The sequence below is a fragment of the Hibiscus syriacus genome, unplaced genomic scaffold (genome assembly GCF_006381635.1).
Source record: "Hibiscus syriacus cultivar Baekdansim isolate YM2019G1 unplaced genomic scaffold, ASM638163v2 tig00112159_pilon, whole genome shotgun sequence".
Taxonomy (NCBI): Eukaryota; Viridiplantae; Streptophyta; class Magnoliopsida; order Malvales; family Malvaceae; genus Hibiscus; species Hibiscus syriacus.
In genome coordinates this window covers 198,116-205,874 of record NW_024063263.1, presented here as the reverse complement: position 1 = coordinate 205,874, position 7,759 = coordinate 198,116, and the positions used below count along the sequence as shown (strand labels likewise).

The 7,759-nt window shown below is 36.7% G+C and overlaps 1 pseudogene; it reads right to left on the bottom strand.

Moving 5' to 3' along the window:
• Nucleotides 1-4,203: 4,203 nt before the first annotated feature.
• LOC120175079 lies at nucleotides 4,204-7,094 on the bottom strand (annotated as a pseudogene).
• Between the last annotated feature and the right edge of the window lie 665 nt (nucleotides 7,095-7,759).

Here is a 7,759-nt window from a genome sequence, read left to right as displayed (position 1 = left end):
ATTCATTTGTGTTCATTCTTTATCTGTAATTATTTTACCTCTTTCAATTTTTCCTTACGTTTGCATTTTCTTGATAGCTTCAGATTTTTTCTTCAGTTTATACTATAATATATTAATTGGTAATGGTTTAAAGGTTTGACACAACATTGCTTTAGGTATATTGTTTTAAATTTGACTGAACAACTTTCTTCTGGGTGCAGCCATGAATGGATATTTTTTTTGTCATATTAATGATTGAAGATGTTGGATTTGCACTGTTCTTTGTCCTCCTCGAGTCCACTTCTATTTTCCCTTCTTTTGTTTGATTAATCAAATCATCTTTTCCATGAATCCTAGACTGGTGAATTTGAATTTGCCTCTTAACACACGTAGTTTTGTTGAAACTTGAAAGTATAGTTTTGTCAACTATTTTCAACTAGAATTCATTCTTTATCGCCTTAAATTGCTCAGTCAACAAGTGTTGATGTTATTCAACACTTGGATTTCACCGTCCTTCGTTGCTCATTCAACAATCATTTGGTTAAGTATGTTGGGGAAACCGAGTTATTTCCCACACGAACGTAATTTTAAAATTGACCTAAAATATCAAGATCAAAACCACCAAAGGTTGCACAGCGGATAAACCTGTCAAACTATTGAATATTGAAACACAATGGGAAAACCGAATAAAAAAACAATAAAGGAGAGAACACACTAAATTTACGAGGTTCGACGAGAATATCGTCTACTCCTCGAGCACCACACCGGATTATAACTTCACTATCAACAAATATTACAACAAATGAAATTCTTTAGAATTTCTAAAGTGAGAGAATGGAAAAAACGAGAGGAAGAAAGAACTTGTTTTGGGATGATTTCTGATGAAATACTTATGCCTATTTATAGTTGAGTTTTAAGGACTAAACTTATAAATAACCTAATATTTTAGGGATCAATGATGAAAATAAGTTGGCCACCTACCAAAGAATTTTCCAATAAGTTGGCCACCAACTAAGATGAATTTTCCAATAAGTTGGCTACCAACCAAGATGAAATTTTCAACTTGCCAAACTTAATTTCAAGCCAAAACATAACAAATCTCTATCTTGGCTTGAAATTACCAAGACTACTCAACTTCTTCAACTCTCCACATTTCATGAAGCTCTTTTAATGTAGCGCCTCTAATTGCGCTCACAAGCGCCATACACCCGAAGGTGCTTAAACTTTTAGGATGTTAATCAAGTTTAAACAATGATTGAACTTGATTACTGTTACCACCTTGGTCATCATATCTGCAGGATTTTCTGATGTCGCAATTTTCTGAAGTATAATATTTTTTTCTTCATAGATCTCCCGCACAAAGTGATACCTCACGTCGATATGCTTAGTCCTTGAATGGTAGACTTGATTTTTCGCTAAGTGAATAGTGCTCTGACTGTCACAATAGAGACTGATGTGACTTTGAACAACTCCCAAGTCTTCCATCAACCCGTTAAGCCAAATTACTTCCTTCACAGCTTCTGAAACTGCCATGTATTCTGCCTCTGTAGTAGTCAAAGCCACCGTAGATTGCAAAGTAGACTTCCAACTTACTGAGGATTTAGCAAGAGTAAACAAATACCCAGTAGTTGATCGACGCTTATCCAAATCACCAGCATAGTTGGAATTAACATATCCAACCACACACTGACCAAGTGCTTCATCATGTTCAAAAACTAAACCAACATCCACGGTTTGTTGGAGATACCGTAGAATCCATTTCACAGCTTGCCAATGTCCTTCCCCAGGATCATGCATGTACCTGCTCACAACTCCAACTGCTTGTGAAATGTCAGGACGAGTACACACCATTGCATACATCAAGTTCCCAACTGCATTAGCATATGGAACTTTTGCCATATACTCTCGTTCTTCGTTAGTTTTAGGAGATAATTGAGAACTTAGTTTCAAATGAGAAGTCAGTGGGATACTTACATGTTTGGTATTTTCATTCATGCCAAAACATTGTAATACCTTTCTTAGATATTGCTTATGTGTTAAACAAAGCTTCTCTCTCTGTCTATCTCTGTTTATCTCCATACCAAGAATCTTCTTGGCCTCACCTAGATCTTTCATCTCAAACTCTTGATTCAATTGAGTCTTTAATTTATCTATCTCCTTTTGACTCTTCGAAGCGATCAACATATCGTAAACGTACAAGAGAAGATAAATGAAAGATCCATCTTTGAGCTTTTGCAAATACACAATGATCATATTTGCTTCTAGTGTACTTTTGCCTCCTCATAAAGCTATCAAATCGTTTGTACCACTGCCTCGGAGATTGCTTCAATCTATATAGCAATTTGTTCAGCTTACAAACTCATTTCTCACAACCACCATATTTGTATCCTTCTGGCTGAGTCATATAGATCTCCTCTTCTAAATCACCGTGCAAGAAAGTCGTCTTTACATCAAGTTGAGCTAGCTCCAAATTCAACTGTGCTACCAAGGCCAATAATATTCTAATGGAGGAATGTTTCACAACAGGGGAAAATACTTCATTGTAGTCGATTCCTTCCTTTTGAGCGTAGCCTTTAGCAACCAACCGTGCCTTGTAGCGAACATATTTCTTGCTATGAGATCCATCTTTCTTTGCAAATACCCACTTGCATCCAATTGCTCTTTTACCTTTCGGTAATTGTGTCAGTTTTCAAGTGTTGTTCTTTTAGAGAGATTGCATTTCTTCATCCACAACACTTTTCCACTTATCAATTTCCAAGCTTTGTATTGCTTCTTTGTAAGTGATAGGGATGTCATCATCCACAACTGGAAGAGAATAGGTTACCATATCAACAAATCGAGTAGGTCTACGAATTTCTCTCTTTGTCCTTGTAACTGTAAGTGGTTCTAGTGTCTCCAATGGTTCTTGGGTTTGAACCTCTTCATCTTCTGATTCTTCTATTGGAGTTGAAGAATTAGCTGCATCAACTTCTGTGATCATCGTCTGCTGAAACTCCACCTGTTTTGGAGTATACTCCACCTGCTGCGGGGTACTTCTTGTCTGGACAGCTTCATTTTTTACCTTCTTTACTATGGCAGATTCATCAAAGGTAACATCTTTGCTACAAATTATTTTCTTAGCGTCTAAACACCAAAGGCGGAATCCCTTCACTCAATGGGTGATTCCCATAAAGAGAGCCTTCTTTGCTCTCGGATCAAGCTTGGATTCCTTCACATGATAATAAGCATTGGATCTAAATACATGTAAGAAATCATAATCAGTAGCAGGTTTTCCAAACCATACCTCCAATGGTGTTTTTCCTCCTATCACTGATGGTGGCAGACGATTGATGAGATGACCATCATATGTCATAGCCTCAGCCCAAAATGTCTTGTCTAACCCAACATTAGACAACATACATCGAACTTTCTCCAATAGTGTTTGATTCATACGCTCTGCCACCCCATTCTGTTATGGTGTATTTCTAACAGTGAAGTGTCGAACAATACCATACTCTTGGCAAACGTCAAAGAATGGGTCACTTTTATATTCCCCTCTATTATCCATCCTAAGATGTTTGATCTTTCTACCAGTATGGTTCTCAATCATACTTTTCCATTTCAGGAAAATTCAAAGCACTTCATCTTTAGACTTCATCGGATACACCCAAACTCTTTTGGAAAAGTCATCTACAAAAGTTACAAAATAATGGTTTCCTCCCTAAGAAGATGTCTTTGAAGGACCCTATACATCTGAGTGAATATAATCCACAATACCTTTTATATTATGTATAGTGGTGCCAAACTTCACTCTCTTCTGCTTTCCCAGAACACAAAGCTCGCAAAAGTTCAATTTGCAAGCCTTTGCACATTTCAACAATCATTTCTTTGCCAGAATTTACAAGGATTTCTCTCCAGCATGTCCCAACCAAATATGCCACAACTGGGTTGCGTCCAAATCATCACCTCCGGAATAAATTAAATTTATATGTTCAACCCCATTTGAGTCCCATTTTTATGAATTAACTTTGAAGTTTTCTTAAAAAAAGGATCAAAGTTTTCACATATCAAAGGAGGACAACATTTGTCACTTTCTACTTATTTATGGACTTGAATTCCAAATGATCCAAAATAAATAAATAAATAAAATTAACTGTTTCAGATTCAAAGACACCCAATGGAGTGATCATTTTACCAAACTCAAGGAAAACAATGTGGGAAACCCAAGACATTATTCCACCCCATTTCAATATATAAAACCATTGGCAACCTATTACTTCATTTTCCTCAATTGCTTCTACCACACATAATCTCAAATACACTCTTTTTCTGAAAAAACACTCTTCCCCCAAAATAGAGCTCAATCAAACGAAAAATATGTATGACGCTTGTTGAAAAATCATCATGTCTAACTTAAAGCATATGCAAAGGAACTAGTCTATAGTTCTCAAATCTCAAATCAAAAATATAACTTACAAGTAGTTACTTTTGCTTTGATCGCGAGTAATGATTATCGTTCGGATTCCTCTTTCTACTAAAGACTGCTAATGCTTTTCTTACTCGAAGAGGTGCTCTCTTATCAGTATGGTGAGTGAAAGTGTCCCCAGCCATTAAGAGATCATCATTCCCCTATATCAAAACAACCACGTCTCCCTAAAATTAACTGATGAAACAAATATATATATATGCATAAACATAACCTAAGCATTATATTTGTTAAAACAAATGTGATGGGACAAACCTGTTTATTAACCTTCTTCTTAGTTTTAGGGTAAAGGAACTTCTGGGGAAGTTGATCTTCACGCAAAATGAGGTTTTTGGTTATGACATCCCTTCCACCTTGGGGAAAAGGCAGAGAAAACTGCAATGCAATGAACACATTTGCATAATATTTTCATCATATAACAAACAAAAGAAGCGGAACCTAAATACTGTTGCAAGACCGTATTGAAAATTTAATAAATCAATGGAACCACTCAGAGAGTGATTGTTATCTTTAATGTATGATGATTATGCAAAAAAGCTTACCTTTGTACCGCGCAAAGTAATTCTTGGGAGATGGGATGCCAAAAAAATTCCGTTTTCACCAACAGTAACAGCTACCTTTCGTAATGTTCCTCCATTCCCACACTTGGGACAAAAAATTCTTCCAATTTCAGCAGTCACGGTATAGCAGGCATGTCACTTCAATACCCACTTACAAACAGAAATATATTCAAGAGTAAGCACATATATAATTATGCATGAAATACTTAATTTAGATATGTTATAATTGAATTGATGGTTCACATTTGAATAGGTAAAACTATCAACCGACAATCACTAGTAATGATATATGCCTTACTGATATACCTGTGTAGCTGCCTAATCTGCATTCCACCAGGTGCTAGTAATCTTAAACCCATTTGCAAAAGAACATTTTGCATGGCGAAGTCCCCCGTTACACAAGCCACGGTGGACTCTGATAAGGATCTCAGCATACAACTCTGTTCACTGCTAACATCATCAGCATATGATGCAAGTTCAGTTTCATTGGTCTGACTTGACAACTCCAACTGCTCTAATTCTTCACCAACTCCTTCAACAACAACATTTGCATTACCATCTAACACATCTTCCTCCATGGCAGTCTCCGCTTCTGTTTCTTCATGAAGAGCCTTCACTGAATCTTCTTCCAGTCTCATTTGTTTTAGAATCGATGAAAGATCCCCATCACCCTTGTCAACTTCTGCTTGCTCGGCCTCCATAGAAATCCTATTTCCATTATGAAATTCTTCGGCACTTTGTTGCAACAGCTGATCAGGACCACTCGCATCTTCAACATTGTTCTTATCTATGCTTTTCTCCATATCTTCTTGACAATCTTTCTCCACTAATGCCTCATAACATTCCCGCCTAGATTTCCTCCTAAGAAATCTCGTATGAGTACTTCGACTAACCACTGGTTTCCAATCATCAACATTATCATCAAACTGCCCCTGAGATGCATCAATCCCATCAGCCACCATCTTTTTCCCTTCTATTTTTACCTCTTTTTTATGGGGTAAATATCGCCTAGGCCTCCTAAAACCCTGATCAGCATCCTCCTGATTCTCAGAATATGTTTCACCTTTTTCTTCCACTAATCCATCTTCAGAACGGTTATCCGAAGATACAACGCTCATATTTAAGTCTTTCAATAGAAGTATTCTTGAGTTAGAATTCAATCCATCTCCATTTTCACATTCGAGTGCTTCCCACATTTTTAAATTGGGGACATTAGAGCCCCATCCAGGCAAGTCCCTTTCGAGAAGCCTCTTTACATTAACAACATGAACAGGGGTGGAGTATCCCTAAGATGATGTGTTCCATGAATTTGCGACTCCAATGTATACGTCAAAGCAATCAACTTGAGATCAACATCCGAAAGAGTCTGCAAATCACCAGTCGCCCTCGCAAATTTGATAACTAGAAAGCTCAAATTAAACATCCAGTTAACAAATAAGGTAAGAATCAAAATGTCATCAATTAATATTCTACACTAAGGAGCGAAAAAAAAATACTAATGAACATCAAGGATTTAAATAACAGTCCGATAGAAGTATAGCGACCTCCATTTCAGTTATTGTCTGCAACTACAATGAACGCAATTCGGTAGCAACCGTAATTTAAATCCATGATGAACATAATCGAGATGGAATTTGATGTTAAGATTGAATACCTTTATTTAGGGAATCGGGAGAGGGCTCCACTGAGTCGATGGAGAAAGGGATAAAGGCCAGGTGGTGGCGGGAAACAGGGTCGTGAATTTCGGCAAGGATTTCGAGGACGATAACGAACTTGTCGGCGATGTTGTTGAGCTTTTTGCCGCCTTCGATGATGGCGTTGGCATCCACCACGGCCATCGCTATCCTCTTCGTGGATTTGCAACTTTCGACGAAGAGTTGGCTTGGCGTCGTTATTTGGTTTCGAGATTGAAGCTTTGCCGGTTTGCTCTTTAGAATGTTGCTCCAACATGGAGAAGGATTCGAGTTTGGGTTCGGGGCCACGGAGTCTTCCATGCTTTTTGCTTAGAAAGAAGGCCTGAAGGTGGGAGTATGTATTTTATATCTTTTGACAATGAAGCTCAAAGTTCAGGGTCTAAAACCCTAGAAATGAGATAGAGGGAAGTGTTTTAGTGTCCGAACGATGTCATTTAGAGAAATAAAATAAAATGTTGGATGTAGTAATTATTTAGGTGCATCATCGTCGGGAGTTATTAACACTGTAATCTAACCTTTCAAATTGATTAAATATGATTTATCGTTTTGGAAATTATTTAAATAAAGATTTAAGTAATTACTTGATCGAATAAGGAGTTAATCTTTTCGAATCTACTCAAATATGAGTCTTTACATTTTTAAATTTATTCAACTAATAATTAAGTTAGGGTAAACTACATAAATGGTCATTAAACTTTTTGGGTACTTATATTTTGGTCACCCAACTTTTAAAATTTACAATATAATCATTGCACTTTAAGTTCGTTTCAATGATATCCCTGAAGTTACCTATCGTTAGTTTAATCTTATGTGACACGTTATTGTTATTGTAAAAGTATGAATGAATGTGAGTTTAAAAAAAGTAAGAGTATAGCTTAGCAAAGCTTAGTTGAGAGTTGTGCTTGTAAACTAGCTGAAGATAGTGTTTTATTTGTTTTGATCGTGTTGTACTTGTGTTTCGTATCAATAATATTATACTAGTTATTAAGTTGATCGAGTGTCTACCAACGCTTCCAACAAGTGGTATCAGAGCTTGGTTTGAAATTAATTTAAGTTTATGT